A 7,975-nucleotide genomic window follows, 5' to 3' on the forward strand; every position below is an offset into this window, starting at 1 on the left:
CTAGAGAAATGGAAATAAAAACAAAAATAAACAAATGGGACCTAATGAAACTTAAAAGCTTTTGCACAGCAAAGGAAACCATAAACAAGACGAAAAGACAACCCTCAGAATGGGAGGAAATACTTGCAAGAGAAGCAACTGACAAAGGATTAATCTCCAAAATATGCAAGCAGCTCATGCAGTTCAATATCAAAAAAACAAACACCCCAATCCAAAAATGGGCAGAAGACCTAAATAGACATTTCTCCAAAGAAGATGTACGGATTGCCAACAAACACATGAAAGGATGCTCAACATCACTAATCATTAGAGAAATGCAAATCAAAACTACAATGAGGTATCACCTCACACCAGTCAGAATGGCCATCATCAAAAATTCTACAAACAATAAATGCTGGAGAGGGTGTGGAGAAAAGGGAACCCTCTTGCACTGGTGGTGGGAATGCAAATTGATACAGCCACTATGGAGAACAGTATGGAGGTTCCTTAAAAAACTAAAAATAGAACTACCATACAACCCAGCAATCCCACTACTGGGCATATACCCTGAGAAAACCATAATTCAAAAAGAGTCATGCACCACAATGTTCATTGCAGCTCTATTTACAATAGCCAGGACATGGAAGCAACCTAATTGTCCATCGACAGATGAATGGATAAAGAAGATGTGGCACATATATACAATGGAATATTACTCGGCCATAAAAAGAAACGAAATTGAGTTATTTGTAGTGAGGTGGACGGACCTAGAGTCTGTCATACAGAGTGAAGTAAGTCAGAAAGAGAAGAACAAATACCGTATGCTAACAAATATATATGGAAACTAAAAAAAAAAAAAAAGGTTCTGACGAACCTAGGGGCAGGACAGGAATAAAGACACAGACGTAGAGAATGGACTTGAGGACGGGGGAGGGGGAAGGGCAAGCTGGGACGAAGTGAGAGTGGCATGGACATACAGACACTACCAAATGTAAAATAGATAGCTAGTGGAAAGTAGCCGTATAGCACAGGGAGACCAGCTTGGTGCTTTGTGACCACCTAGAGGGGTGGGATAGGGAGGGTGGGAGTGAGATGCAAGAGGCAGGGGATACGGGGATATATGTATACATACAGCTGATTCACTTTGTTATACAGCAGAAACTAACACAACATTGTAAAGTAATTATACTCCAATAAAAATATTTTTTAAAAATTAACTCTTTTTGAGAAAATTGTAGAAAACCTGGAAAATACAGATAGGCTTAAATGGGAAAAATACTTGCAAACATCTATAATCCCACTAACCAAGTATAAATACATTTTCCAAAATGTTATATATATAAGGTTTGTTTTACAAAATTACAATATGTTATGTATATCAATATTTGTATTCTGTTTTGTTCCCTTCAAGTTATATAATAAGCATTTCCTCATCCATTTAAAGAAATAATTTTTAGTGGCTGCATTGGATTCCACTCTGTGATTGTATCATTATTTAGTCAATTCCCTGCTTAAGCATTCTGATTGTTTCCAAGCTTTTGATGTTATAAACATGCTAAAAGAAGTGATCTATGTATAAATATCTGAATGGTTCGCTGACAACTTCATTCTATTACATCACTGAGTCACGGGCTAAAAGAATATTTAAGGCAGGCTGAGACTCTCTAAATGAAGACTCCAAATTCAAATGGGAGTGAACAGAGTCACAGAACATTGTCCAGTCCCCTCAGAATCCGTTGACCTTGGGCAGGAAGTGAAGTTTGGGGGGCATTCTATGAACCCCTAGGTAAGTAAAGCTTTTAATTATTTAAACTGATTTCTGAAGACCTGCACCTGCTAGAGCATATTAATCAATGTTGATGAAGTAGTTTCAGCTCTCAGGGATAGCAGATGGATAAACACACCTCTCCTCACACGATTGCTGGCTTCAAGTTCTCCTTTAAAGTGAGCAATGGGCATCAGGCAAAACGGTAATCGTCTTTGAACCCCCCTCTCTCAGCCCACAAAGTGAGACACCAATTCACCTTTGTTCTGATTCCTAATTAAATTCTGAGGTTATACTAATTCTGAAAAGCAAGCTATTCAATGGCAATGAGAAACCTGTAAAGCATTAATACTATATAGATCCAGGGATGGGTGCAAACAGCAAACTGTTCAAGTACTTGCCACATCAGCAAAACAAGGAGAGTAGGATTTTATGCAGACACATCAAATCAGAGAACCAGAGAAAAACCAGTGATTTTTCTCCCTTGAATTTTGTATGACAATCATCTTCTGAGTGATTACCACCATATACTGATTCTCAAAATACATACGCTGCAATGTAAATCAGACTATTTACCTCTTTCAGATAAGGCAATGCATACAAACAGATTATTTCATTTGTCCCACATCATCTATCTGACCTAGATTCATTTCCTTCAACGTTTATATGAATACCTCCTATGAGCCTTGTTGGGAGATTTGCAAGGCTGATTAACACAGGATCTCTGACTTGAGGAAGGCAAAGTCTAGTCATGAAAGCAAAAGTTCTGATAATGCGTCCAAGTGTACTTAGGGAAAAATAGAAGCAGCAATATATTGAGAAGGAAGTAAGTTAAACAAAGCCTTGGCGTCAACATTTGTGGGTAGGCAAAAACTACAAATGCACCAGGAATATGATACCTGAAAAAATAAATAAATAAATGTGGATCTAACACACAAATTCAGTCTCACTATTGTACCCTGGAAATCAGATGCATTTACACCCAAATCAAAGTCTGTAAAAATAACTATTTTTTGGATCCTTTTTCAATGTAATAACTACTCTTCATAAAAGCTCGCAGTAAACATCAATTTCCATGTAATTAAAATCAGTGCCTTTGTTCATGTAACAGGATAATGCCATCATATAACATGCTGATCCAAGAAGGACAGATTGAAATGGGCAGATCTGTATATACAAATGCCTTAGGGAAACAGTCAACTCTAGCTAATTCAATGATAGACTAGAGTTTATGTATTATCTAGACACTTTTTTTTTCCTCTTCCCTGTTCTCTCCCTCAGGATGCTTGACCTTTCCCATTTGCTATTTACTACTTTCAACTGGGCTTGTAGAGCGGCAGAAAGGTGAGGTCAAACATCAGTGTTGCAACTCCATAGAAGTCCTAATGAAAGGGTTTGATAGAAGATAATACTGAAGTATACACAATAGTATTAAATAAAGTTTAGAAATTACCAGAGAATTTTAATTATCTTTGACACTTCCAGGCCTTTTTACCTGTAGAATGGAAAATAAGCTATTGCTGTCACAAAATATGAATAAGCTTGAGTTTTCCAAATTTTTTAAGTGTCTAATCACTATTCAAATGTAAGTTGCTTGTCATATTTTTAGAGGGATCCACAAGTCCAGGGCCCATGCTAAGCTTTAAAACATTGAGTGACTCCTTGTCACTCGGTTCAGACTGAGGCCTCCTGGCCCGCTGCTCTGTGGCTGGTCCTGTCCTCAGTAAGATGCTCATGAATTCTGTGGCCAACAGAGCAAATTGCTGGGAACTTCTTGCCAGGTGTTCTTTCTTTAGTGGAACAACAAAGATTTCCCATGAATAACTGTCCCTGTGTAGACTATAAAATATACCATATGTACAGCTCTGTGTAAGAATCCAGCATGGCTCTGGGCATGGTGAGATGCTCAAAATGCCTTTTCCAAACCTGAAAGATGCTCAAAAATACCTTCTCTTAAATTATTTCATGTCATCACACTCATAGGAAGCATTCACATTTTTACTGCACGCTCAAGTAAACTGGAGGGGATTTGAGGACACCTGTACGGGGCTTGATAGAAAAAGTAATTATGTTTTCTTTATATTAAAGAATTATAAAAATAAAATATAAAGTAATTAAAGAACATATTAAATACTGCATTTGTATAAAATTTTCCAAATAAAATATTTTCAAATTAAAAAAATAAAATTGAGTGAATGTCACTGTCATGGAACATTTTCATGCAATAATGGTCTCCCGGCTGCTGGATAACTGCTGAAGCAAATCCACTGATGAGAAATAAATGGGGAAGCAAAGCAGTGTGTACTTCCAGGGCTAGAAATACTGACCCTTTCAAGGCACTCAATCATTCTGACTTTGTTTCTATGTATCAGGAAGTGAGTGATAAAGAATGAATCCTGTTAGGTCAATAGATGCTGGCAGGATCCACAGATGCTTTTGCATCATACTCTTACTTGATGACTGCTGTCAAGAAGGCTGGCTTATAAAGCAGAACCACGGCGAGAGCAGCACCCCTGCCAGTGAGAAGGCAGTTTGCTCTGGCTGGATCATCTATTTTATATTATACATCAATTTTTATTCATCTTCATTTCTGATGCTATCTCTAGTTGAAGAAACAAGGCTCAGCAATTTGGGATCACCTAGCCATCTGAATCAACTGTCACAATACAGGTATGAGAGTTTCATATATATAAGCTGACACTTTACTTCTTCAAGGGAATGATTCTTATTGTGCTTAATCAAAGAGTGAGTTACTGTGTCTCACGCATTCATTGCTAGAACTTAATGTACTATGACTCAAAGGTTCATCTCTACCCCATGGAGCCATTCACTTCATGTTAGTTGGCGGTCCACCCAAGAAAACTAAATTCCTGCCTCAGCATTGTCTTGCAAAGTAAATCTGGAGTGTATGCCTACAGTTCCCACTTCATTCACTTTGTAATCTTAGAAAGGAAAGGAACACATTTCCTTTCCCCCCACATTGTCAAACTCAGACTTCATAACAGACCTACAGCATTGTCATATAATTCCAATATCTCAAACACACAAACAAAAAAGCACTCCCAAAATCTTGGGGGTTGGGGAGAGAAAGACTTCAAAAGAAGTCCTTAAAGCAAATTTTTATGTTTTGCTCACTCACCAGCTGTTCCCATTTCCTTTTTCCCTTGCTGCCTTCTACTACACAGCCACTACTTCTTCAGCCTCGCTTGAAGCTGAGTGTGGCCATGTGACACAATGCTGGCCAAATGGATGAGATCCAATGAGATCCAAATGGAAGTGTGAACCATTAACATGTTTAATTATCTTCAATGAAAGAAAGAAAGGAAGAAAGAGAGAGAGAATGGAAGAAAATAGAAAAAAAAGAAAATATTCTTCCCTTCATCCTGTGTCTCTTTATATATATCTTCCTCTTCTCTCCGTCAATATTCTGGAAAGAGTAGACATCCTCCCCGAGTAGACTTACCCAGCATTCATCTCCTCCTGCCTCAGCTTCCAGTTTGGGATCCACTCCTTTCCTGAGAGTCCTGTGCTTGTGGGAAGTTGACCCTATTCCCAGACGTGGACTCAGCCTCCTTGCTAAAGTAACTGGTTCAGATAAACTGGTTTAGGCAAATTTGAAATTTTCCTGGCCATGGGGATTAGGTCATAAATTGGCCGAAATAACTTGGTTTTCTTTCTCTTCTAGGAAAGCCTCCAAAAGGTCACCCACACTTTCTCTTTCTGGATCTTGTGTTTTTCTGAGGAGAGGCCTGAAACTGCTGCAGTCATTTTGTCACCAGAAAGAAAACCAGACCTGAAATAATCTGACACTATGGAGAGCAGAAATACAAGATGATGGCTTCCCTAGTGGCACAGTGGTTGAGAATCTGCCTGCCAATGTAGGGGACATGGGTTCGAGCCCTGGTCTGGGAAGATCCCACATGCTGCGGAGCGGCTGGGCCCGTGAGCCACAACTACTGAGGCTGCGCGTCTGCAGCCTGTGCTCCGCAACAGGAAAGCCTGCGATAGTGAGAGGCCCGCGCACCGCGAGGAAGAGTGGCCCCCGCTTGCCACAACTAGAGAAAGCCCTCGCACGGAAACGAAGACCCAACACAGCCATAAATAAATAAATAAATAAATAAAAATTAAAAAAAAAAAGAGACACTCAAAGGGAAATTTCTTTTAAAAAAAGAAAAAGAAAAAGAAAGACAAGATGATAATAAACTTGATTTTAAACAAATTTCCATGTACTTTACTAACTTTGCTGCACCCCACAGCTTGTAGGATCTTAGTTCCCTTACCAAGGATCGAACCCATGCCCCCTGCAGTAGAAGCACAGAGTCCTAACCACTGGACCACCAGGGAATTCCTGATAATAAACTTTTTAAATGACACTATTAAGCCTAACACCTGCCCTCCTCTGAATTTTCCAGATATGTGAGGCAATGAACTTCTTTATTATTTGAATTCAATTTTCTGTTACTGGACACCAAAAATATTTTAAAGGAAAAACTGCACATCATAAGGGGTTTTTACAGTACAGCCTAAATATGTTCTTTATCTACCGCCTTCTCTCCTTCCTCAATTGTCATTGCCTATGTTTAAGCCTTATCACCTTTCTCCTTAATTTTACCATATAATACTTAGCAAGTTTCTTGGACTTTAATTTCTCTTCCATTCAATCTGTTGATTACATTGGATACTCATTTTAATACAGAAATTTGATCATCACAGTCCCTTCCCCAGGACTCTTCGCGTGCATTCCCATTGTGCACAAGATGAAATCTAAATCCTTGATCCTGGTATGCAAAGTCCTTCAAGATCTCACCCTTACTTGCCTATCCAGTCTCATCACTAACCATTCTCTCTGCCCCCATCTCTCCCAACACACAATATAGGGATACATTACATTCTCGAAATTCTGAATTACATGTAGTTCTTAAACATATGTACCTCTCTTCTGTTTTGGTGATTGCTCATCTGCAATTCCCTCTGTTGGAATTGTAGAACTCTTTCCCACTGCTTGTCCAATGGGTAAATTAATGTTCATCCTAGCCCAACCTCTTCTATAAAGCTTACTCCAATTTCTCCATAGTATCCATATATGACTATTTTCATACAAGACCAAGTTCTTTGAAGACAGGGACTATGTTTATTTCATCTTTATAACCTTGTTTCTTAGCAGTATCTGACATGATAGGTCCTCTATGTTTGAATAAATGCAAATCATAAATGAATGAATCAAATGCAAAGACTGAAATCTTACTTGGATTATCGGTTCTTCTACATGATAGCTAATTAAAATAATAACCATTAATACATTGACTAAGCCATTCAGATGCCTTCTCCAGAGTCTTAGTCCCTGAGAGATATTTTCATAACTGTAGCGGATATTGTTTTTGTCTTCCTGTAATGCTTTCCTACTACCCGTCCTTCTTCTAGAATTACTTCTTGATCTTGACCAGTGAGGCAAATATGTGATCCTGGACCAGCTTTTGTTTCTTTTTTCTTTCCTGTGGGCCAGTTTTTCTCTTCCAAGAATTTGACTCTTGAGCAGACACCTCTAGGACCTACCCGAGTCAGCTGATGGAAACATACTTGATAACCATACCTGTGAATTTCTAAGGCTGAGAAATCTGAAGCTATCTTGGTTCTTGTCCTTCCCAAAACTTTCTAAAGTTTGGTTCTGTACTTCTATTCTGTGGCCTACCTCCACTGTTCTTCTAATAAATATCCTTTTGTTGTTAAAAAAGAATTGGTTCTGTTTCTTGTAGCCACAGAATTTTAACTGATGGTGCTTTTTCGATGCATGATAATTTAGGGCTTTCATACTATAAAGTAACATAAAAGGAATACGTATTATTGTTGGTCAATAAGTCAGGTTATTTCCCACTATGCCAGGAAATACCTAACCCAGTGCCTGACATACAACACATCAATAAATTCTTGCTGAATGTATACTTTTAGGTGTGGGGAATTAGAGACTGATAATGTCATCATTAGAGGTGGGGCAGAGGTCTTTTGGCTGTTACATTATTCTATTTCTCCCATTCTTCCATTTAACAATTATTTAGTAAGCATATACAAGATTTTCAAGAAGCTTCCAGTCTAGTTAGTTAAATCATGGAATTAAGAGCAAACATAATCCCAAGCTCTTAGAGGTAAGTTATTACAGTACAATAAAATACAGTGTAATAACAACTAATATTAGGTAAGCAGATGGTACAATGAGAGTTCATAGGAGTAGCACCT

Source organism: Balaenoptera ricei, chromosome 5, assembly GCF_028023285.1.
Source record: "Balaenoptera ricei isolate mBalRic1 chromosome 5, mBalRic1.hap2, whole genome shotgun sequence".
Taxonomy (NCBI): Eukaryota; Metazoa; Chordata; class Mammalia; order Artiodactyla; family Balaenopteridae; genus Balaenoptera; species Balaenoptera ricei.